At 38.9% G+C, this 23403-nt stretch overlaps 1 protein-coding gene across 15 annotated transcripts in view; it reads left to right on the top strand.

Moving 5' to 3' along the window:
• LRRC4C (leucine rich repeat containing 4C) overlaps positions 1–23403 on the top strand; it is a 1846189-nt gene that overhangs the window by 932863 nt on the left and 889923 nt on the right. For 3 of the 15 annotated variants that reach the window (XR_014069606.1, XR_014069619.1, XM_081544977.1), the window contains exon 3: positions 20601–20775. The exons of 11 other annotated variants lie outside the window; for them this stretch is intronic. The gene's annotated coding sequence lies outside the window, so the exon portion shown is untranslated. Of the gene's footprint in view, positions 1–16248; positions 16319–20600; positions 20776–23403 lie in introns of all 15 variants that reach the window. One more of the 15 variants, XR_014069607.1, reaches the window with a different exon arrangement.

Below are 23403 nucleotides of genomic sequence, written 5' to 3'. Positions count from 1 at the left end.
TTGAATTTGCTCAGACTCCATTGAGTCAGTAATGCCATCCAACTATCTCATCCTCTGTCACCCCCCTTCTCCTCTTGCCCTCAATCCTTCCCAGCATCAGAGTCTTTTCCAATGAGTCAGCTCTTCTCAACAAGTGGCCAAAGTATCGGAACTTCAGTTTCAACAACAGTCCTTCCAATGAATATTCAGGGTTGGTTTCCTTTAGGATTGATTGGTTTGATCTCATTGCTGTCCATGAGGCTCTCAAGAGTTTTCCAGCACTGGATTTCAAAAACATCAATTCTTCAGTGCTCAGCCTTCTTTAAGGTCCAACTCTCACATCTGTATGTGACTATTGGAAAAACTATAGCTTTGACTATAAGGACCTTTGCCAGCAAGATGATATCTCTGCTTTTTAATGTGCTGTCTAGGTTTGTCATAGCTTTTCTTCCAAGGAGCAAGCATCTTTTAATCTCATTGCTACAATCACAGTCCATCATGATTTTGGAGCTTAGAAAATAAAATCAGTCCTTGTTTCTCCATCTGTTTGCCATGAAATGATGGGATGGGATGCCCTGATCGTATTTTTTTGAATTTGAATTTTAAGCCAGGTTTTCCACTCTGCTCTTTCACCTTCAAGAGGCTCTTTAGTTCCTCTTCACTTTCTGCCATTAAAGTGGTGTCATCTGCATATCTGAGGTTGTTGATATTTCTCCCAGCAATCTTGATTCCAGCTTGTGAGTCATCTAGCCTGGCATTTCTCATGATGTACTCTGCATATAAGTTAAATAAGCAGTGACTCATTGGACAATCTCTTAGTCCTGTGCCCACAATGGCTGGCTGGTGTGGAGAGAGAGACACTTTAGAAGGATGAACCTATGGTAATGAGGTAAGAGACCAGTTAGATTCCAAAGCAAGGCCTAGACTAAAACCCATTACCAAACCATGTGCTGATGGCACATGAAAACTCAAGTAGTGAACATAGGAAGCCTTCCATTTGGGAGGTTACCTACACTGACTGATTTATTTTGGTAAAAGAACCAAATCCTCAATTCCCATGTGCTTCCCTCACACTTGAGAGCATGTGACTTCATTTTTTCAGTATGTTTCCGTCTCTCATTCCTCTCTTTCTACAGCCATCATCATGTTTGTTATTATATTTTTAATCTCTGCATTGCTTCTGAATCGTACATTCCGCAGGACAAGAACCATGCTGATTTGTCTGCTGCCAGATCCCTAGTGCATAGCACAGTGCCTGGCATGTAGCAGATAACTGCTTGTTTTATGAAATTAAATTTAACTGAGTCATGTTGTTGATTCCAAAAAGCAGGTTTCTTCTCCCAGATGAATCAATCAGTTGAAAAGACAAGTTGCTTTCCAAATTACAATAAAGAAACATGAGTTCTGAATTCACTTTTCTGTAGCTGTTGAGTCTTGTTCAAGGTATTGTTTTATGTTGCTGTTTTTTTACCCATCTTGACAGGTACAGAAAGTCACCTTGAATCATGCACTTCATAGATCTAGGAAGGCGTTTAGTTCAACTCCTCCATTTATATATTAGAAAATGGTCTTAATTAAAACAGTAACTAGTAAAAAAAAAAAAAATAGGGTCAAAATATATTTTAGAAAGTAAATATAAAAAAAAGAGGCATTCAGTAAATTCACTTTAATTGACAATTTGACATATAGGGCTTCCCTGGTGGTTCAGCTGCTAAAGAATCTGCCTGCAGTTCATGTTACCTGGGTTCAATCCCAGGAATATCCCCTGGAGAAGGGAGTGGCAGCCCACTCCAGTGTTCTTGCCTGGACAGTTCCATGGACAGCAGAGCCTGGTGGGCTACAGTCCATGGTGTCACCGAGTCGGGCATGACTGAGCAACCAACACCTTTATTTTAAGTTCAAGCTGCAAGCTACTCAGCCTTTAAACTGGAAATGACACAGTTTCTTTGTGTCATATTGTCATCAGCGACTGTAGCATTTTAAGCTAGTGGGAGTTTTGGAAAATTGTTACATTTAACTATTTTCCAGCAATACAAACTGGTTGTTTAGCTGTTTTAAAAAACCTCTTACTTATTTGCTAAGGAATCAGTTTAAAAAAAATTCTTGCGTACTCCCTTCTCTGAATGTCTTTTGTCTGATGGGGGCAAATTTTATACTCTCTGTTCAGTTTCCTACCCTTCCTCCCATGTTGTTTAACTTGCCCAGTGGATGTTTATCAATGCAAATTAAATTTCTTTCTCTGCAGAGAATTGCTGTATTGTTCGCCTCAGAAATATAGGAAACATAGAGTCTGTCATACAGAGTGAAATAAGTCAGAAAGAGAAAAACCAATATTATATATCAGCTCATATGTTTGGAATCTAGAAAAAAAAAATGGTACAGATGAACCTGTTTGCAGGGCAGGAATAGAGACACAGACCTAGAGAGTGGCCTTGTGGACACAGTAGGGGAAGGGGAGGGTGAGATGAATCCAGAGAGCAGCATTGACAGATACATACTACCAGAGTCAAATGGATAGTAAAGGGAAGCTGCTGTGTAGCTCGGGAGCTCTGCTCTGTGCTCTGAGATCACCCAGTGGGGTGGGATGACAAGGGTGGTAGGGAAGCTCAGGAGGGAGGGGAAGCATGTATACTTATAACTGATTGCCCATTGCTGTACAGCAGAAACTAACACAACATTGGAAAGCAATTATACTCCAAATAAAAAATAAATTAAAAATATAGGAAATAGCCTTCCTTTCTATTGCAGCCAATAGTCTGTATGAGGGAATGGGTAACTAATGGGTGAATGATGATAGGAATTCCATACCAAACAAGGTTCTAAAAATATACAGGAAAAGATTTGATTCAGACCTATGATTCAAAACTGTATTAGCAACTCGTACTTCGTATCACACGTTTTTGTTTGATGACTATTCTGGTCTTAACTAATGAATAGTTCCACTCACACTAATACATGACTCAGTGAACAGTGCAAATGCCTTACCATGACGATTAAGTTCTGCAATTCCCTAACACTGGCATTGCTAAAGCATTTTGCATTAGAGGAGATAAATAGAGATTATTGTGCTAAAACTATTTTAGCTTAAAAAAAATCCTTAAGTATTGTTTTGAGCTCAAATAATTAAGGCGGCAAAGACTTTTAACATTGTACATGGGAAAAACTTGAAAAGAGATATAATTCCTTTTAAAATCACCTCAACATGGGCCTGAGTTGAGTAACTCAATACTTTCCTGTCCATAACTTCTTAAAGTGGAATAAAAGACCACCTTACCTGCCTCCTGAGAAACCTGTATGCAGGTTGAGAAGCAACAGTTAGAATGGGATATGCAACAATGGACTGGTTGCAAATCGGGAAAGGAGTACATCAAGGCTGTACATTGTCACCCTGATTATTTAACTTTTATGGTGTACATCATGTGAAATACCAGACTGGATGAAGCACAAGCTGGAATCAAGATTGCTGGGAGAAATACCAATAACCTCAGATATGCAGATGACACCACGCTTATGGCAGAAAGCAAAAAGAAACTAAAGAGCCTCTTAATGAAAGTGAAAGAGGAGAGTGAAAAAGCTGCTTAAAACTCAACATTCAAAAAATGAAGATCATGGCATCTGGTCCCATCACTTCATGGCAAATAGATGGGGAAACAATGGAAACAGTGACAGACTTTATTTTGGGGGGCTGCAATATCACTGCAGATGGTGACTGCAGCCATGAAATTAAAAGACAATTGCTCTTTGGAAGAAAAACTATGACCAACCTAGACAGCATATTAAAAAGTAGAGGCATAGTCAAAGCTATGGTTTTTCCAGTAGTCATGTACGGATGTGAGAGCTGGACAATAAAAAGCACTGAGAGCTGAAGAATTGATGATTTTGACTCTGTGGTGTTGGGGAAGACTCTTGAGAGTCCCTTGGACTGCAAGGAGATCAAACTAGTCAATCTTAAAGGAAATCATCCCTGAATATTCACTGAAATGAATGATGTTGACACTAAAGCTCCATTATTTTGGCCACAAGTTGAATAGAGCTGACTCACTGGAAAAGACCCTGATGCTGGAAATATTGAGGGCAAGAGGAGAAGGGGATGACAGAGAATGAAATGGTTGAATGGCATTAACGACTCAATGGTGGAGAAGGAAATGGCAACCCACTCCAGTATTCCTGCCTGGGAAATCTGATGGACAGAGGAGCCTGGTGGGCTATAGCCCAGGAGGTCATAAAGAGTCGGATACGACTGAGCAACAGAATACCAACACACACCAACTCAATGGAGATGAGTTTGAGCAAACTCAAGGAAATAGTGAAGGCAAGGGAAGCCTGGCCTGCTGCAGTCGATGGGGTCATAAAGAGTTGGACAGGACTGAGCAACTGAACAACAATTGAGTATATAGTTCATTCAATTTCCATTTATATGTTTTGTTGCTGTTGTTTTTGTAGTGTTACGATATTACCAGGTATGGCTTCAGACTCCAGGTATAGCTTAGCTGCATCTTCTGTTTCAGGGTTTCACAAGGATGCAAGCAAAGCCGTCAGCCAGGTCTGGAGTTCCATCTGGCTTTGACTGGAGAAGAACTGTCTTAAGCTCACATGGTTAGTAACAACCTATAGGGCTGAGGGTCTCAGTTTCTTGCTGTCAGGCAGAGGCTACCCTCAGTTCCTTGCCAGGTGGATCCTTCACCACGGCGACCTGTTCTATCAAAGTCAGCAAGGGGAAGCACTTACTCTTATTGAACAGAATCAGTAAATGATATCCCTTCACCTTTGCTATCATATATTGACTAGGAGCCGACCCCAGGTCCTGCCCTTACTCCAGGTGATGAGTAACAGGAAGCAGGGATAATTGATAGTCATTTTACAGTTTCTGCCATACTTGTCCATGAAATGAGAATCAGTGTCTGTTGCCTGGTTGATGGCTTTGAACCAATAGAACTGAGAAACATAGTGTTTAATTTTCAGAAGCACACATTTTCAATTTGAAATGTGTGTTTTTAGTGGTTTCTAGAATTAGATTTTATGGATTGGTGCAACTTGGTTGAAAGAGTCAAATAAAAACAAAAATGAGGAACTGATATAGCATCAACTTTTATGTCACCGAAAATATGTAAAAGAAAAAGCAAAAAGCCAATATAATTATAATTTTTTAAAACAGAATGATTAAACACCAAAAGGGCAAACATCTCAGAATAAGGAATATTCCTTTTTATGAAATGACTATATTTTTATTTTAAAATTCTAGATTTCTGTTTTTATTTCTTTACCACAGATCCACAAAAAGTTAGTCACCACCCTTCGCCAGTTCTCAGACTGGCATTTGGAAACTATTGCAGCATAGAAATGAGATTCTTTTTTAATAATTTAACATATATAACATGCTTAACTCCTGAAGAAGTTAACTGGATTTACAACTTAAATATGGAGCAAAATGAAACTTTTAAATATGAAAGGGAACAGAGACCATTAAAGGAAGCAGATGGAATAGACAATACCAGATGCCAAAAAGAAATGAACAGAAAGTAGGGCACCAAATTTGGCTCCAAGGTCTTTGGCCATCAGGTTTCCTTATGTAGATGACATGTTTGGATAAGAGATGTGTGATTCCAACTGAGGAGAGATTATTTTTTTTCCCTTGGACTTGAACTCCATCAGAATTTAGCCCATGAATTCTTCTGTTGAGGACTCTTATCTTTCCGGGAGTTTTCTAGAATTTTGAGCAATGTCTTTTTTTTTATTTTTTATTTTGCTGTGGACCATTTGTCTTGTATTTATTGAATTTCTTACAATATAGCTTCTGTTTTATGTTTTGTTTTCTTTTTTTTTTTTTTTTTACTGTGAGGCATGTGAGGTCTTAGCTCCATGATCAGGGATGAAAATCACACCCACTTCATTGGAAAGTAAAGTCCTAACCACTGGGCCTCCAGGAAGTCCCTAAGCAATGTCTTTTAAACAGAGTTGTTAATATTTACAGATGGAGTAGTATTTATTCAGACTTCTCCGTTATCTTTGTATATATCCTTTGAATTATTATATCCATTATATCACTCACAGTGGGTAGGATGTCTACAAACAAGATAGGATGAGTAGGTACTCAGATACAATATTTTATCCCAGGATTATTTTACCTAATACAAAGCAGAACCTAGAGGACTTAACAAAAGGTGTTAGAGATAGAAAGATTGAGTGGTCTGAGTTATTATAATTTGCTCTGTCGCTGTGAAATCTGATAATTTTTTGAAAAAAAAAGAACTCTTTTAGGTAAAATTAACATATGATCATCTTTCAAGGTGAACGCCTCTTCTTTGCTTGCTCTTGATGATGATTATATTGGTTGCTAGGGCATGCTGTATGCTATTGGCCAAAGGCAAATAAAGAGGAGAAAGATTCAGTAGTGGAGAGACCAGTGGTTTAGAGTGAAAAAGGACAAGGTGAAATTCAATCAAGAGGCCTAGGCAAGCAAGAGAAACAACCAGAAAAACTCTCCTGTGAGAAAAGCAGAGGAAGAATCAGGATTGTAGCATCACAAAAAAGAATTGTAGCATTCACTGGAAAAGCAAAAACAGGAGAATGAAGTTCAATCTCTAAAGAGCATAGTTTGGATAGCTGTTGCAGGGATCAGTTTAAAAAATAAACAATAACAGGACATTAAAATATAATTGATTTTTTCTCCTGCTCTGAGACTCTTGGAGGGGCTGAATTCCAGATATCCCTTGGTAAACTGAATTCTTCATGATAGGAATAATTGACTTACATAAAAGCCAACTGTATAAAAGACTTGGTGTCAATTCATTGTTAACGTCTTTGCAGTTCAAATGTGGAAAGAAGTACAAGTAAGGAATGTGAGATGATGTAGGTTAGTAAAATCATCAGCATTTATCTGTTAGCTGTCCCAAGAAAACTTTATGAGGTAGAACCAGAGAGCTTTTGAAACCAAAAGTGAAAGTGAAAGTTGCTCAGTCGTTTCTGACTCTTTGCCACCCCACGGACTGTAGCCTACCAGGTCCATGGGATTTTCCAGGCGAAAGTACTGGAGTGGGTTGCCATTTGCCTTCTCCAGAGGATCTTCCTGACTCAGGAATTGAACCTGGATCTCCTGCATTGTAGGCAGACGTTTTACCACCTGAGCCACCAGCAAAGTTTGGAACCAAGGACAGAGACTTTTATCAAGAACTCATTAAATCGTGGTGTTAAGCTTCAGGATACAAAACATTTTGTTAGAGTTGGAGTTTTTTTGTTTGTTTGTTTGTTTTAATGATAAAGAAAGAGTTTTACAGATTCCAATTCATTCAGCTTGATAAACTCTAGAACATAAATTTATTATGAAATCTCAGGGCATATCTAATGTTGACAGTCAAAAGATCACATCCAGAGAGACACTGTCTTTGAGTAAATACAGCCTTAATTTAGTCTGGAGGTAGTTCTTCATTTGTAGGCCTCTCACATAACCAGGGACTCTCTAATCCGTTTTAAGAATCACCAGTTATTAATAGCTGCTACACTTGGCACTGTTTAAATATTTACATGCCATTGACCTCACTACAGCTGTTCAAGAAATATAATGGTATATCCAGTTTACCGATAAGTATACTTAAGCTGAGAAGCGTTAAATAAATCTTTCATGGTCGCAGAGCTATAGAGTGATGAAATTGTGATTCAAATTTAGTTCTGATTGATTCTAAATATAGCATTCTTCCCCTCTGTGCTAGGATGCCTCCCAGAAAGCCTCCTTGATATTAACTGCTAATCCTAGTGCATTTGGAGTTATTACCAGAGGAGATGGTAGAAATGAACCTCTGGATTACCGTTTTCCTCCCAATTGGTGGAGTTTGCTTCCATATCCCATCTATGAGTTGAGCATACTTTAATGGGTCATTGGTAAATTCTGTCCTACTCATTAAACAAAAGTTTATTGATTTTCAACCTTCGTAGTTGAAAGACATTGTTTTTCAGACCAGAAAGACAAAGTCCATGCTTTAGAATCTTCATAGTGTTTATGCCTGGGATATCACTTAAAGCCACATAAGTATTATGTCAATGCCCAGGATAGGGTATTTTCCCATTTTAGTAAATGACACAGAAATTCTGTTACTTCTAAATACAAAATTCATTTTAAATCTGTACGTGCGTTCTAAGTCACTTCAGTTGTGTCCAACTCTTTGCAACCCTATGGACTGAAGCCCTCCAGGTTCCTCTGTCCACGGGATTTTTCAGGCAAGATTACTGGAGTGGATTGCCGTTTCCTCTTCCAGTAAATCTGTACGTGTCTTCTTAATTTCAGTTCCACTTGCTCTCATTGCTTCTCATCTGAATTAATACAATAACATCCCATTAGCCATCCTCTCTGATTCTGTCTTTGCTTCTATTCAATCCATTTCTTACACAGCCGCATACTGACTTAACAGAGTTTACTTACCAAAGCTTAAATTTGCTCAAGTTATGTTGCCACTTCAATCCCTTCAGTAGATCCTCACTGCTGTTAGCATAAAAAGTACTCTTTACAATGACCTACCAAGCCCTGCGTAATCTAACACCTAACTCTTGAAACTCTACAGGTTAGTCTTCCCATTGTTCACAATGCTTGTCACTCTCCCTTCTCTTTTTTTCAACAGTAATATATTTATGAGGTGAAGAACCTTATGTTTTGAATATCCCCAAAGAAAAATAAACAAAGGGAATAAACTAACAACTCAAAACTGGAAATATACAAAACAGAAAAGCAGGGAGTTTTTTTTTTTTTCCAGAATACTTTTTTTATTGGAATATAATTGCTTTACAATGATGCATTAGTTTCTGCTATACGATGACGTAAATCAGCTATATGTATACATAGATCCCCTCCTTCTTGAACCTCTCTTCCACTTCCCCATCCCATCCCTCCAGCAAGTCAAGCCCATTAGTGTTTTCAGGGCTTTAGACTTATTTTCTCTCCCAAGGGCACCCCTCTCCCAACAGGTTCCTTGCTCTCAATACAAGGTTCACTGCAGCATCCATGGCAGCTAGTACAACATATGTCAGAAGAAACTCACTCAATATGTACAGTGTAATGGAATGACTCAGACAGCAAAGAATCTGCCTGCAGTGAGGGAGACCTGGATTCGATCCCTGGGTTGGGAAGATTCCCTGGAGGAGGGCAATGGCAGCCCCCTTCAGTATTCTTGCCTGGAGAATCCCCATGGACAGAGGAGCCTGGCGGGCTATAGTCCATGGGGTCGCAAAGAGTTAGACATAACTGAATGATTAAGCACAACAACAATGGAATAGAAGTTCAAGATTTTAACTCCTTAACAATAAATCTATACTCATCACAAAATGAAACCATAGAGATTTCTGAGATGAATGAAAGTGTACAAAGTCTCCAGATAACATATTAACCATTATACAAGGAGCACTAGAAATTTTCAAGGTGAACAAAAATAAACAGAAGAGAGATCAAGATTAAACTGAATGTCTTAGCTCAATATTTCCTCTATTACAGATTTCCAGTGCATTGGCTGTTATTCAATTTGTTATTTAATTTGCAAATGTATTCACCTACCCATGCACCTACCTTTTCTTGAATACATTTGTTTTTAGTATCTACATCCTAAAAAGACAAAGTTAAAACAAAGTATTCTGCTGCCAAAGATTTTAGCATAATGTAGAAAAGTTATGACAGGGGCAAAAAGTCAAGTACAAAATTGAGAGAGTTTGAGAAAACTGTGGGAGAGATCCATTGATAAAATGCTTTAGGAGACAAAGAGGAGGAAAAACTCTCCAGAGGACTTGATGGTTAGCTTTATAACTTGACCTCAAAGGACAAAGAACTCCAAAAGAATGGTTAGATATATTCCAAGCAGATAAACACTAGAGGAAGGTATACAAGGAAGGAAGTCTGGGCACAGTTAGTGTTTCTGGAACATAAGGGTTCAAGCTGAATAGTGAGAAATATAAACCGATGAGACTTGGGTTCCATTATACCTCACAGTCCTGATAATCATAAGACATTAGGTTTTTAACTCTCTGATTAATCTGGAGTCATCAGTATCTTTTGAGTGAAGAGTAGGGTTACCAAGGCTTTACTTAAAGGTGGGTAATCTTTCTTAATTTTAAAAAAATGTGTTCTATTTTTTAATTATTTTTCATTAAAATATAATTAACATGCTTTAACAGTCACCACTTTAATACATACAGGTTGCTGGGCTTTAGTACATTCACAGTCTTCACTACTGTCTAATTTCAGAGCATATCCTCATCCCCAAAGAAACTCCACACCCATTAAGCAGTCATTCCCCAATCCTCTGCTCTCCCCAGCCCCTAATCCACTTTCCTTCTCTATTAAGTTGCCTATTCTGGACATTTCACATAAGTGGAAGCAAAGAATTTGTGACCTCTCATGACTGGTTTCTTTCACTTAGTGTAACTTTTTCAGAGTTTATCCATTATGTGTTGCATACAATAGCTTCATTTTTTTATGCCCAATATCCCATTGTATAAATAGACTACATTTTAATTATTTATTGCTCAGTTAAGAGACATTTGGATTTTTTCCTACTTTTTGGCTATTATACATAGCTATGAACATTCATGTCCAGTTTTGTATGAACATATGCCTTCAGCGATCTTAGGCAAATACCTCGGACTGTGCTTAAGTCATTATGTAGGAACAGGATGTAGCCCCACCCAAAATTTGGTTTGCATGTCAAGACTGCTGTTGCTACACAAACCAAGAGGGTATGGGAAATTTTTACAATGAAGCTTTCTTGGGAGAGCAAGGCAGGCCTCCTAATCTAGCCCAAAAATTGCTAAAAGGGGAAGGAAAAGGAGACTGGCTTGAGTTTTTCCTTTGTGGTGAGAGAGTAGAGCTGGGGTGATGATCTCACAAAAGCGAAGGAGGCTCAGTAGTAGTCAATCACCCAGCAGTGCCAAAAGAGGGGATGCTTGGGCTTTTGTATTAGTTTGGTCAAAGAAAGAGGGTGGTGAGGCTTAAAAGCTCTTAACAGTCAAACATCAAGAAATGAAGTTAGATCCTATTACAGAGGAGAGTTGCTGGATGGTTTGCTGATTCTATGTTTAGCTTTTTGAGAAGGTGTCAAACTGTTTCCCATGGTGGCTGCACCATTCTACATTACCACCAGCAATGTAGGGAAGTTACAACTTTTCCATCCTTATTGCCATTATCATCATCATCACCGTTATTATCATCATATTATAATAATACTAGGGTATTAAGTGGTATCTCATTGTGGTTTTGATTTGAATTTTTCTAATTACCAATGAAGTTGAGCATCTTTATATGTATCATTTGCCTTTGATGTGTCTTCTTTGGAGAAACATCTATTTAAAGCCTTTGTCAATTTTTAAAATTGGGTTGTCTTTTTATTATTGAGGCCTGAAGTTCTTTATATATTGTGACTGCAAGACCCTTGTCAAATGTATGATTTGCAGATATTTCCTCCTATTTTGTGAATTGCCTTTTCACTTTCTTCATGGTATCCTTAAGTACAAAAACATTTTAAATTTTGGTAAAGTCCTATTTATTTATTTTTTTTGTGGTTGCTCTTTTGCCTTTTGGTGTCATAGCCAAAAAGCTATTTTAAAATGCCTAAGATTTACACCTATGTTTTATTCTAAGAGTTTTATTTACAGTATCAGCTCTTATATTTTGGTCTTTTACTCACGTTATTTATTATGTATGGTTTGATTTAGGGGGTCCAAATTCATTATTTTTCATGTAGATATCCAAAACTGGAGTAATCTTGATATCCAGAAGGATTATATTCTCAATTTGCAAATATCATTGTTCTTATGATAGTCCATGTAAATAATAGACAATGCCCACTCCCTTGAGACTTGCCAAATGGAAGTAATTTGTCAAGAGTGTTATTCTGTTTGCTTTTATAACCAAGAACTGTCACGTTTTTAGACTTCTTGGGCTTCCCTGGTAGCTCAGATGGTAAAGAAACTGCCTGCAGTGCAGGAGACCCAAGTTCAATCCCTGGGTCAGGATGATCCCCTGGAGAAGGGAAAGGCAACCCACTCCAGTATTCTTGCCTGGAGAATTCCATGAACAGACCATGGAGTTGCAAAGAAGCAGACATGGCTGAGTGACTATCACTTTACTTCACTTAGCTCTCTCTAAAGTACAGAAATAAGGGAGGGTAAATAGCTTTGTTTTCTAAACCACTTGTCACCATAAATCTAAGTTTGTCATTTCATGAGACTTATGATCAAAGCAGTGACCAGCAGAGAAAAGCAAGCACTACTGATGTGAAGATGCTGGGTGTTGCCTAGTCTCATTCTCAAACAACTGAATCACTGACGCACAGCAGTCCCTCTGCCTCAAGATGTGCACAATTTAAATTTTTGTTTTAGCAAAATTAGACATAACTTTAAGTCAGGGAGGGCTTCCCTGTTAGCTCAGTTGGTAAAGAATCTACCTGCAATGTGAGAGACCTGGCTTCGATACCTGGGTTGGGAAGATCCCCTGGAGAAAGGAAAGGCTACACACTCCCGTATCCTGGCCTGGAGAATTCCATGGACGGTATAGTCCATGGGTCGCAAAGAGTCGGACATGACTGAGCGACTTTCACTTTCATCTTAAGTCAGGGATCTACAGAATTGCTCTGAAATACTCCAGACAATGACTGTTCTATCCCCAGTTGCCATCACATTTTAGTCGAGAGTAATTTCTTTAATCTTCTCTTTGCCCTAGAGTCAGACAGTGTGATATCTCTAGAGTTGGCCACATAGCACATACATGGTCATTGAGCAAGTGTTCTGTTTTCATACTCCCTCTGGGGACCAAGAATTAGAGCCAGAAAGACATACCCAATGATTCCTCCACTTATTAGCTATGTGATTTAGGTTACTTAGTCTTACCAAGTCTGTGTCCTTGTCTGTAAAAGAAAAAGAAAAAAGGCTATGAAGCTTTCCTTGTGCAGTGAAAGAGGAAAGGAAATGAACCATGGTTGCCAAGCACCTAACCCAATACCTGGCCCTCAAAACACATAAGCACATGTTACAGTCGTGTCTTTATAAAGATAATACACAGTTCTTACTTTATAAGCATTTCTAAGAAAAAAATCAACCATTAAAGTTCTTTGAAACAATGATGTTAACCAACAGTATAGTCAGTTCATATGTTCTTGTGGATAAAACAGAACTAGCTTCTCAGCTCTTTTCCTTCTGATTAGCTCTCTGGTCTTTAGATTTTAGGAGTCAAGATGAAAAAGAAAAGGCACAATATAGTTCTGTAAACTTTGTGGTTGTTACTTCCTTCTAGTAGACACAATGGCCACGAAGTGAGAACGGTGCTGTGACTTTTGTACATACTTAAAATTTACCAGGTAGAAATTTCCATTACTTCCTGGAGTGGAAGACACCCACAGGGTGTTCTTTGACTCACCCTCAGGCTTCCCTGGTGGCTCAGTGGTAAAGAATCCATCTGCCAATGCAGCAGACACAGGATCTATTCCTGGATCAGAAAGATTCCCTGGAGAAGGAAATGGCAATCTACTCCAGTATTCTTGCCTGGGAAATCCCTTGGACACAAGACCGTGGCAGGCTACAGTCCATGGGGTCGCAAAAGAGTCGGACACAACTCAGCGAGTAAATGACCACTACCATAAAAGATTCACTTCTCTCATGGAGTTAGGAAAATCATTTCCAGATATAAAGCAGCTTCCTACAATAGCTGGGCCATATTTGCATTACAGAGATACTACTAATCCCATCTGGACAAGGACACCTTGGGTCCCTCACATTACTGAGATGTTTTGTTGTTTTCACCAAAACTCTATGAACTCACAATTGGCCTTCTCTCATCTGTTTAACACCAAGGGAGCACATATCTTTATTTGAAGTCAGTAGGAGCTCCCAGGAAAGTAAGAGCATTTGACCATGGCAGATTAGATGTATCAGCATCAACCCATCCTCCTATCTCCATGGTCTGGATTATTCTATCCATTCAGTAGCAAATACCAGATAGTAATTATATTTCTACTAACTTGCTTTCAAATGCCAGGAGGGTATAAATATTCCATGGGAGTGAGACAGCCTGGAGAAATGTAAAAAGAAAGGAAAAGGAAAGAGTGGGTCTCTTCCGATATCAGCCATTAATTATGCTGCCTGGGTGTGCCATTTAAATATTTTGCCTCAGTTTCCACACTGACAAAATGAAGGAAATCAAGCAAAAAAACCGTATGTCTCTTCCAAGTTTAAATTCTGTATGTGAGACATTAAGGAGACATAACCTTTGTCTTAGCATAAAACATATGAGATTAAATGACATCAGTGTATAGCCTTGGCCAGTAAATAGCAAACAATGGAAAAAAAATCAGTGATGAGTAATGATTTTCAAGAAATTCTTGTTGAAATGGATGACAGGAAGCATCTAACTACAGCTAAAGAAAAAATGGTTGTTAATGAGCTATAAAGAGGGCTCAAGATTACATATTCAAGAGAGAACACCATAGATTCAGGTGTTTTCTCTTACTCATCCCAAATACTGAAGTGCCCTGATAGCTTTTATGGTTGAACTACAGTGAAAATATTCCAGAAGAGACATGGGTTAATACAGCTACACTCAGGCTAAGTACTATGCATTTTAAAGACAATGTAAATATCTTTTAGCTCATGGATAAATTTGTTTCCATGGGGGAGATTTAATACAGTTTTCTATACCAGTGTATCTGCATTCTAAGTAACTTGTTTGGAATTGGTAAGTATTTACTTTATTATCTGAACTTCTGAGATCTATAGCACACCACTTAACACTTGGTTAGGTCTGAACATGGACTGCATGTATGCGTGGATGGATTGCCACCACTTTCATTTGTAAGTTCCCTGATGGTAGTTAACAAATTTGATTCTGTTCTCACCAGGTCCTAGAACCAGTCTGGTCAAAAGGATACCATTAAAAAAAAAAAAAAACAACCTGTTACTGATTATCTCTCACTGTTTTGGAGTCAAGAAGACTGTCAAGATAAGCAATGGATATTTGGGAAAGGACTATTTTGAATAAAGTGATTTCCTGGATTCTCCCTCCCGTGCTAAACCATTTTCCAGATGACTGATGGCTTTTTTGGCAAAATTATTATCCTACATTCAGAGATTGACATTGTTTACTTATGTATACTTGCATTACTTCTTCCACCAGTGTGACATGGTACAAAGTTTTTCTTCAATTCTTTCTCTTGTTACTAGAATATATATACGCCCTCTTGCACTTATACAGAATCCTACCAGTAATCTTACTAGTCATATTGTCTAGCTAAAATTTTCCTGGGGCCATGTGACACTCATACTTTAGCTTGTAAATCTCACCCACAGGAAAGATGACCGTTTTTAAATTATCAAAATTTTGGAATCTTCTTTCTCCTGCTCCATATTGTGTGTATGTGATAACGAGGCTGGGAGCTTGCATATATGTTGTGTGATTTTGAAAAGTCATTTGACCTATCATTTCAAGGTTCTCATTCATGAAAAGGGAACTATAAATCCTTATCTATCATTCTTGGTGGTTGTGAGGTTCAGGTGAGAAATGTGCTAAGGTGCAATAGAAGTAGTAAAACACTGAACAATGCTGACTAATAATATAGACTATTTATTATCCATGATTATTTAGGATTCTTCTGATTTTGCCTCTTTTTTATCATAGTGATAATAAATGTTAAAGGTGTGAGTGTAGCATCAGAGAGCGGTGGGTGTAATAGTTCATTTTGTCACTAACTACACAAGCTTGCATCATGTGTTTAATTTCCATGAGCCTCAGTTTCCTCATCTGTAAAATGACTATGAGAATGGCATAAGAATGACTATGTATCCTGGATATTTAACTGAGATAATGTATGTAAATGACTTAGCCTGACACAGAGTGACGACTGAAATATTAAACATTATTATCGACCTAGAAAGTCAGTGGAAAGAATAACCCTTAATACAGACTTTCTTACGCAGCAAGTTTGAAGAATAGGAATGACATTTAACATCTTCAGTGAATAAAATACCCTCGTCACATCCAGCATCTTGGGAAGACAGGAAAGAGCTGCTTATAATTCAATAGTGTCGTCTTTTTACACATGCTCCTGGTTTGGTCTAAGGCCATAAAGTTCAAGAACAAGAGGATTAGAGTTTCTCTTCCTAGGACTTGCCTATTTGGGGTCCAAGTCAATCGGGTTCTCCCACATCCATTTCAGGCACTGCGGAAACATAAGAGGGAACAATTCAACCCTTTCAAATCAAATGCTCTGGGCTAAATTCCTTCCTTTATATTTCTTCCCTTGCCAAAAGGTTCTACTCTATACCATCTTTTGGGGATTCGATGAGGCTTGCATGAAACAAAGAAACAAACAAAAAGCAGGTGGGTCATTGGAATGCAAAGGTACAAACCAGGGACTCTTTTATCTGGTAATTGTCTCACAGCTCGCAATTACCACCCATGCCAATTAGAGTAAGATGAATGTCTTTCCATGTGGTAAGAACTGAAAGACAGCTGCTCGTTTACTACTGGTCGTTTGTGTCCGTGATTTGTCTGCAGTTTTTCGTCTAGTATTTCAGCCAGGGTGGAAACATTAAACCAAAAAAAGAAGGTATCCCTGGCTGACACAAACTAACATGCAAAATATGGGTCAGCATGCAACTCTATTATTCTATTGCCCATTAGCAAACTGGAGATTTCATTACAGTACAGCTCCCTGAAGATCTAAGAGAAAAATAATGTGGGTGAACCACTGAGAAATATTAGAGAAAAGGTGATGAAGAAGGGAGCCTTAGGGAGGTGGAGAGAGCAGAGTTGTGGCAAGGAAATGTGCATTAGATAGTGAATTATGCTTCAATTTTTATCTTTACACCTACACTCCTTCTGGTCTCTCCATGTGGCTCATTTTTGCTCTGACTTTTAAGTTAAATAACTTAAAAGCATAAATTGGAAAGAATTTTGTTTTGCAGAGAAACATAGTTAGATGCTTGTAAGGGAGCTCAGAGGTCAGATATGGGTGACTGCTCATAACTAACAAGCCTTTAAGTAAACCCTTGCTCTTTAGGCACCACGCCTGCTTTCAATTTCCCTGGCATGTTTTTGCCTCTGTTTACAAGCATTGTAACTGCAATTCAAGATCTGGGTATTTCAGAAACCCAACATATCTACTATTTTGTGACAAAGTTTATCATCATGGAGAAAGTAGCCTGGCCCAATGTATCAAGAAGGAGACATTCAAGACACAAAAAGATTGACAAATAAGCTCCTACAATTATAAACCTTCTTAGTTGGAATGGGATTATGGTTCCTTTTCTCTATATTTTCCCTTTAATTTAGGGATCTATGCTAGAGAATTCAGGTACATAAGTTTTTGTCCATGTATTTTGATGTAGGAAGTTTATCTTTAGCACACTATAGTTGTAGAAGAGCAACAATTTAGACCCATACACATTCCAGAAGCATACATATGTGTGTGTGTATTGTATGCCTGACCATATATTTGAGTGTATATATATGTGTGTGTGTGTGTGTGTGTGTGTGTGTGTGTGTATTTGTGAGCATGTGTGAATTCCGAATGTGTATATGTGCCAGTGTGTGAGAATGTGTGTGTACACATTCAAGTACTGTATGTGTGAATTGTATGTGTTTGTGTGTATGTGTATGAGTGTGTGGTCGTGGATGACGATTCCACCGCTACTGACTGACTGCTCTCAGCTTATAATGGTCATGCAATATAATGTATGTGATAAAGTTATATGGAATCCACAGTACTATACGAGTCAATTTCATTATAACTTTTTCCTATCCCATGGGCCATAATCCACTAGACTCCTCTGGCCATAGGATTCTCCAGGCAAGAATACTAGAGTGGGTTGCCATTTCCTACTCCATTCATTATTACAGATACCTACATAAAATACACCATTTTAACCCTTTAAGAGAGCTTCCCTGATGGCTCAGGAGGTAAAGAATCTGCCTGCAAAGCAGGAGATGCAGATTCGATCCCTGGATAGGGAAGGTATCCTGGAAGAGGAAATGGCAACCCATTTCAGTATTCTTGCCTGAAAAATCCCGTGAACAGAGGAGCCTGGCTACAGTCCATAGGGTCGCAAAGAGTTGAACATGAGTGAGTGACTAAGGAGGCACAATGCTTTAAGAATGGAACTGGAACGGTTCTGCAATCAGTCATCACAGTGTCTGAATATCTTTATGTTGATTTAAAAAAATTACACAATGTGAGAATTGTGAGTTAAGTTTTATTGGGGGCAGAATGAGACCTGAAGCCTGGGAGACAGCACCTCAGATAGCTCTGAGGAACTGCTCCACAGAGGCGGTGCGGAGGTCCTTATGGAAGTGGTTTTGCTGAAGGGGGAGTACATGCAATCAAGCACATATTTTTTGCAGAAGGTTTTTGCTAGTCACAAAGAGCAGTCATCACCATGAAGGATTTTAGTGTTTTTCTAGATAGGAGGATATACAAGAATTGGGCTCATAAAATTGACACCTGAAAATATCTGACTATTTAAAGTCCTGTTCTGCTAGTTTTTCCCCCTATCACAGAATACCTCATTTCTGCTCTCCAACCTGAATGCCTTTCAGAGGGTGTTGAAAATCAGCAGCTGCAACAGCACATGATTTAATCTGGTAGAGGTAAATGATAAGTGCCCATGGCAAGTGCCAATTTGTAGTTGAAATCTATATGTGGTCAGAAAATCCAGTTTAAAACAGGAGATAGCTACATAGATAGATATTATATATATATATATATATAAAATGTACATAGATATTATATATACTCATATATATTATGAGCTTTCCTTTCCCAGTAATTCTGAAAAGGCACCTCTAATACCATTAGAAACCAGCTCCTTTGCGTATTCTTTATCACCCCACCCCCTGACTTGGCACCAATAAGTGTACCTATTCTTGCTAAGAATTTCCCATTAATATTTTGCGGTTTTGGAGCAAGATATTCCACTCTGTGCAGAAAACTGGAATGAGAGCGTTGCTTCTGCATATATGACAGTGCTTCAAATAGGTTGGTTCTCCTTTCTCAAAACCTCTTCAATGTACTATTCCAGGAAAGCCTATCCATTTTGGAGGTGACCTCTTGGATTCTTTTAAAAGATAAACTGAGGCATATTAAACCTTTTAAGTGTCTATTTGAGCAAAATCAATTTGATTCAGACAGCATCCAGTCAGGTGGATAGAAAGAAACTCTGAGGAACTGTACAAAATGAAAGACTTTTATAGACAGAAAGGAGCAGCAACAAGAAAATTACCCTCAATGACAAAGCTGTTTGGCTACAAAGTATTCTTTAGGAGACAGCAAGGGTGTATCAGATGGGTTTCCCTGATAGTGCAGCCTTAAAGAATCTGCCTGCAATGCAGGAGACTTGGGAGACTTGGATTCCATCTCTGGGTGGGGAAGATCCCCTGGGTCAGGAAGGATCCCCTGGTGTCAACTTACTCCAGTATTCTTGCCTGGGGAATCCCATGGACAGAGGAGCCTGGTGAGCTACAGACCGTGGAATCTTAAAAGAGTTGGACACGACTGAGCGACGGAGCACACACACAGGGTCCGTCAGGCAGATGACCTAAGTAATGCGGAGCAGGTGATTCTTGATTGACTGCTTTCAGATTCCATTTCTGGAAAAACTGAAACTAATTTTTTAAGTCTTAGCTTGGTGATGCGGGGTTTTGCATAAGCACCTGCATTTGGGCCCGTTGTCTTTTTTTAGCAATTCTAAAATTCCTTTTAATGGAAATCTTTTTAGTGGGATTAAAAACTTCCTCTAGATTCAGTGTACCTTTATAACCCAGGTGGTGGTAAGTAAATCTGCAGAGAACACAGAAAGAGTTGCTCTGGGGCGATTGTAACTCACTCTAAAAAATAAAAATAAAATGTTCCAATAAATAATATTTTAAACAAGGAAGAGGCTCCAGCTTGCAAGATTACATCTAGATTCAAGGATCGTTAAATACCAAAGAAGGTCCTTTTATATTTAGTCAGATGGAATGCTTCAAATTGAGTCAATATTAAACCCTTTGGTTTTCTAAAATGTCACAGTTTGTATAAATTGGAGACATTTATTTTAGATTCAGGTTGGGAAGTCTTTTAACATGAGTCTGAAGACTTTCTTTGTACTCCCTTGTCATGGCTGAAGTGTGGAGACTGAGGGGTCTGATCAGAGATCATCATCCAAAGGAAATGAGAATTTCAGCTAAGAATCGATATTGGGAGAGTGCCATTCAGTCTGAAGTACAATGTGAATTAAGTCAGTGTTCCTCTGAATCTTTGACTACTTCTTAGCTATGTGGAAAGTCCCTATTAAAATTGAGGTGTGTATGTATACATACCTGTATGCATAATGGAAGATATTCAATGTTTAGAGGATCTGAGATCTCAAGACTCTGCATATAGTAGATATTTGGTAGGTATTTTCTTTTTAACTGACTCATTCCTCACTCTAGATTTTTTGAGATATACATTCTTTTGAAAATTTGATGAAGCCATTTCTAAGAAAAAGTCGCACATGAATGTATACACACTTTCACATGAAATGCCCAGGGAATTAAAGATCAGCTAGATTTGTGGGTGCACAGAGATTACTGAGCCTCCAAATACACCTCCACAAACCAGTTTAATTTCTTTTTCCCACAGGCAGAAACTGAGGCCAAGTAATCAGATGAGTAAAAGAGCCCACGTATAAAATAATAGGGAATGGTGAGGTCTATGGCCAACTGCAAACGCTGAGCCCTTCTAAAGGAGCCTCTCTATTCCACCCCAACCAGTTGTTGACAGAGGGAAAAGAGGCCCAGAGCCGTTGGATTTCCTGGTATGTCAAGAGAAGTCTAAACAAATATCTGCTTAAATGTAAAATTTCTTAATTTAAATTAATGATAAGTAAAACCAATTATGGAGAAGGCAGTGGCACCCCACTCCAGTACTCTCGCCTGGAAAATCCCATGGATGGAGGAGCCTGGTAGGCTGCAGTCCATGGGGTCGCGAAGAGTCGGACACGACTGAGCGACTTCACTTTCACTTTTCACTTTCATGCACTGGAGAAGCAAATGCCAACCCACTCCAGTGTTCTTGCCTGGAGAATCCCAGGGACAGCGGAGCCTGCTGGGCTGCCATCTATGGGGTCGCACAGAGTCGGACACGACTGAGCTGACTTAGCTTAGCAAAACCAATTATTTAAAAAATATTGAACTGGGCAAAAGAGCTATCCTGTTTCTGGTTATAATTCAGCAGTTTAATCTTTCTTTCAAATACTGTGTTTTGTATCTGTTCAGATTGTCCCATTCACATTGCAAATATTCATTATGCTTTGATATATTCAAAACCCTGGGCCAACCTCTGTAGAAAGGACAAAGATGAATACAAGACTGTTTGATATCCTTGAGCTTCATACAGGGATCTTGATGTATAATAGGCAGAAAGATCATGCAGATGTTTATGTGGAAAGAACACTTAGTGGTATGGGGGGAAAGAAGCAATGTTCTGGGTCCTCCGAGGGCTTCAGACTTTCTATCATATGAACTCATATGACCTGATACATCAGAGTTATACCTCTTAGAGGTCCATAAGTATTCTCTCTTTGTCTAGTCTGCTTCAGATATTGTTGGTTTTGTGGTAGGATTGGGAAGGGGTACAGGCTCCTGGGGATATGTGAGGCTCCACAGGGAGAGACCTGACAGCAAAAAAGGGAATTGTATTCAATTCCCATTCTTCCTTTAATCGTTCCTTAGTGCAAAGGCCCCGTAGTGCTTGCAAATAGAGATTCCCTTCCAGCCAGAGTTTTCACAATAATAGTAGTTGCATACAGGAATCATTCTACAAATACAAATATCCAATTCACTCCTTTTTTAAAACTGGAAAGAGTATGTTTAAATTCAACTCTGCAATGCCTGTCCTACACATTATAATGAAAACAAGAATTTGTGAGTGGGATTTCTTCGTGCAGAATGAATGTTCATACACAGGTGTATGTGTGTGTGTGAGAGAGAGAGTGAGAGCAGAGAGAGAGAGAGCATGCATGTGTGCATATTTACTCCATGAACATGAGTGAATGAAGATTTATTTCCTTATTTTCCTGAACTTATAAACTTGAATTTACATAAGGCCCCTACAGACAATCCGAATGTTCGCATGGCCAATGGTTGACTTAATACTCTGTATTATGTCTTCTCTTTGATTCCCTCTTATTAGAACAAACCACCTCTCATCTTGTAGAGTCCACGATAGTGGCCGACTTAGGAATAGGCAGCAAGAAAGCTTCCTCCTGAAATTGGAAGGATTGAGGGAGACAAAGAGAAACAAGGCTAAGAAAATACCTCACCTCGGGATTTTAGAGCCTGGTGGGAAACTAGCATTGGAGATGTAAATGAGGTTGGGGAAATTAAGGGGATTAACTGGTTTACAGGGATTTATAGAAAAATAAAGAGAAGATCACTGAAACCCTTTGGGGGCTCCTCCCTCCCCAACAGAATGAAAGCTAGTTTTGTTTTAGATGTCTGTGTGTGCGTGTGTGTGTGTGTGTATAAATATATGTGTGTGTGTGTGTATGTGTGTATCTCTTACTTTGCTGCTTACTTCTGATTTGTAAGCAATGGACCAGTAATTACAAAAGAGTTGTAATTACTGAGTGCCACCTATGCTCCAAGAGTGTGCCACCTGTGCCCAGAGACTGACACCTGAGTAAGCTCACCTGCCTGATTACAGTGGAGACATTTGCATTGGTATTAATGGTGATGGATTGGAATCCGAGAAAGGGGATTTACCAACTTCCCTTTTGTGGCTCAGCTGGTAAAGAATCCAATCGGCCTGCAAAGTGGGAGACCTGGGTTCCATCGCTGGGTTGGGAAGATCCCCTGGAGGAGAGAAAGGCCACTCACTCCAGTTTTCTGCCCTGGAGAATTCCATGGACTATACAGTCCATGGGGTTGCAAAGAGTCAGACACGACTGAGCAACTTTCTCTTTCACTTTCAACCTTTTTAGGTTTTCTAACAATCTGCAATACAGACAACTCTATTAGAAGTCACCATTTTTTTTTGGACTGTTCATCTCTGGTGGTGGCCAGACATATTTTTCAGAGCTGGCTGTCCTTTAGTTCTGGACAAAAGAGTAACACTGAAGAATAAATGAGGTTTGAACTATAACGTCTAAAAAAGTTTAAACCCCCCAAAAGTAGAGAAATTTTGTATGAACAATAACCTGGACAACCTTTAGCAAATTCAGTGCTAAACCAGGAAAGTCTCTGATAAACTGGAATAAAGTGGACACCCTATGTTTATTTGTTTATTTTTGGCTGTTCTAGGTCTGCGTTGCTGCACGCGTTCTTTCTCTGGTTGCAGAGAGCAAGGGCTACTGTCTAGTTGAGATGCGTGGTCCTCTCCCTGTGTGGCTTCTCTTGTGGAACACAGAATCTAGGTGCACAGGCCAAGTAGTCGTGGCTCGTGC

The sequence above is a fragment of the Giraffa tippelskirchi genome, chromosome 11 (genome assembly GCF_054371585.1).
Source record: "Giraffa tippelskirchi isolate mGirTip1 chromosome 11, T2T-mGirTip1v1.2.pri, whole genome shotgun sequence".
NCBI lineage: Eukaryota > Metazoa > Chordata > Mammalia > Artiodactyla > Giraffidae > Giraffa > Giraffa tippelskirchi.
Note: the sequence above shows the minus strand (reverse complement) of the source record. Positions and strands in the feature narration are given on the sequence as shown.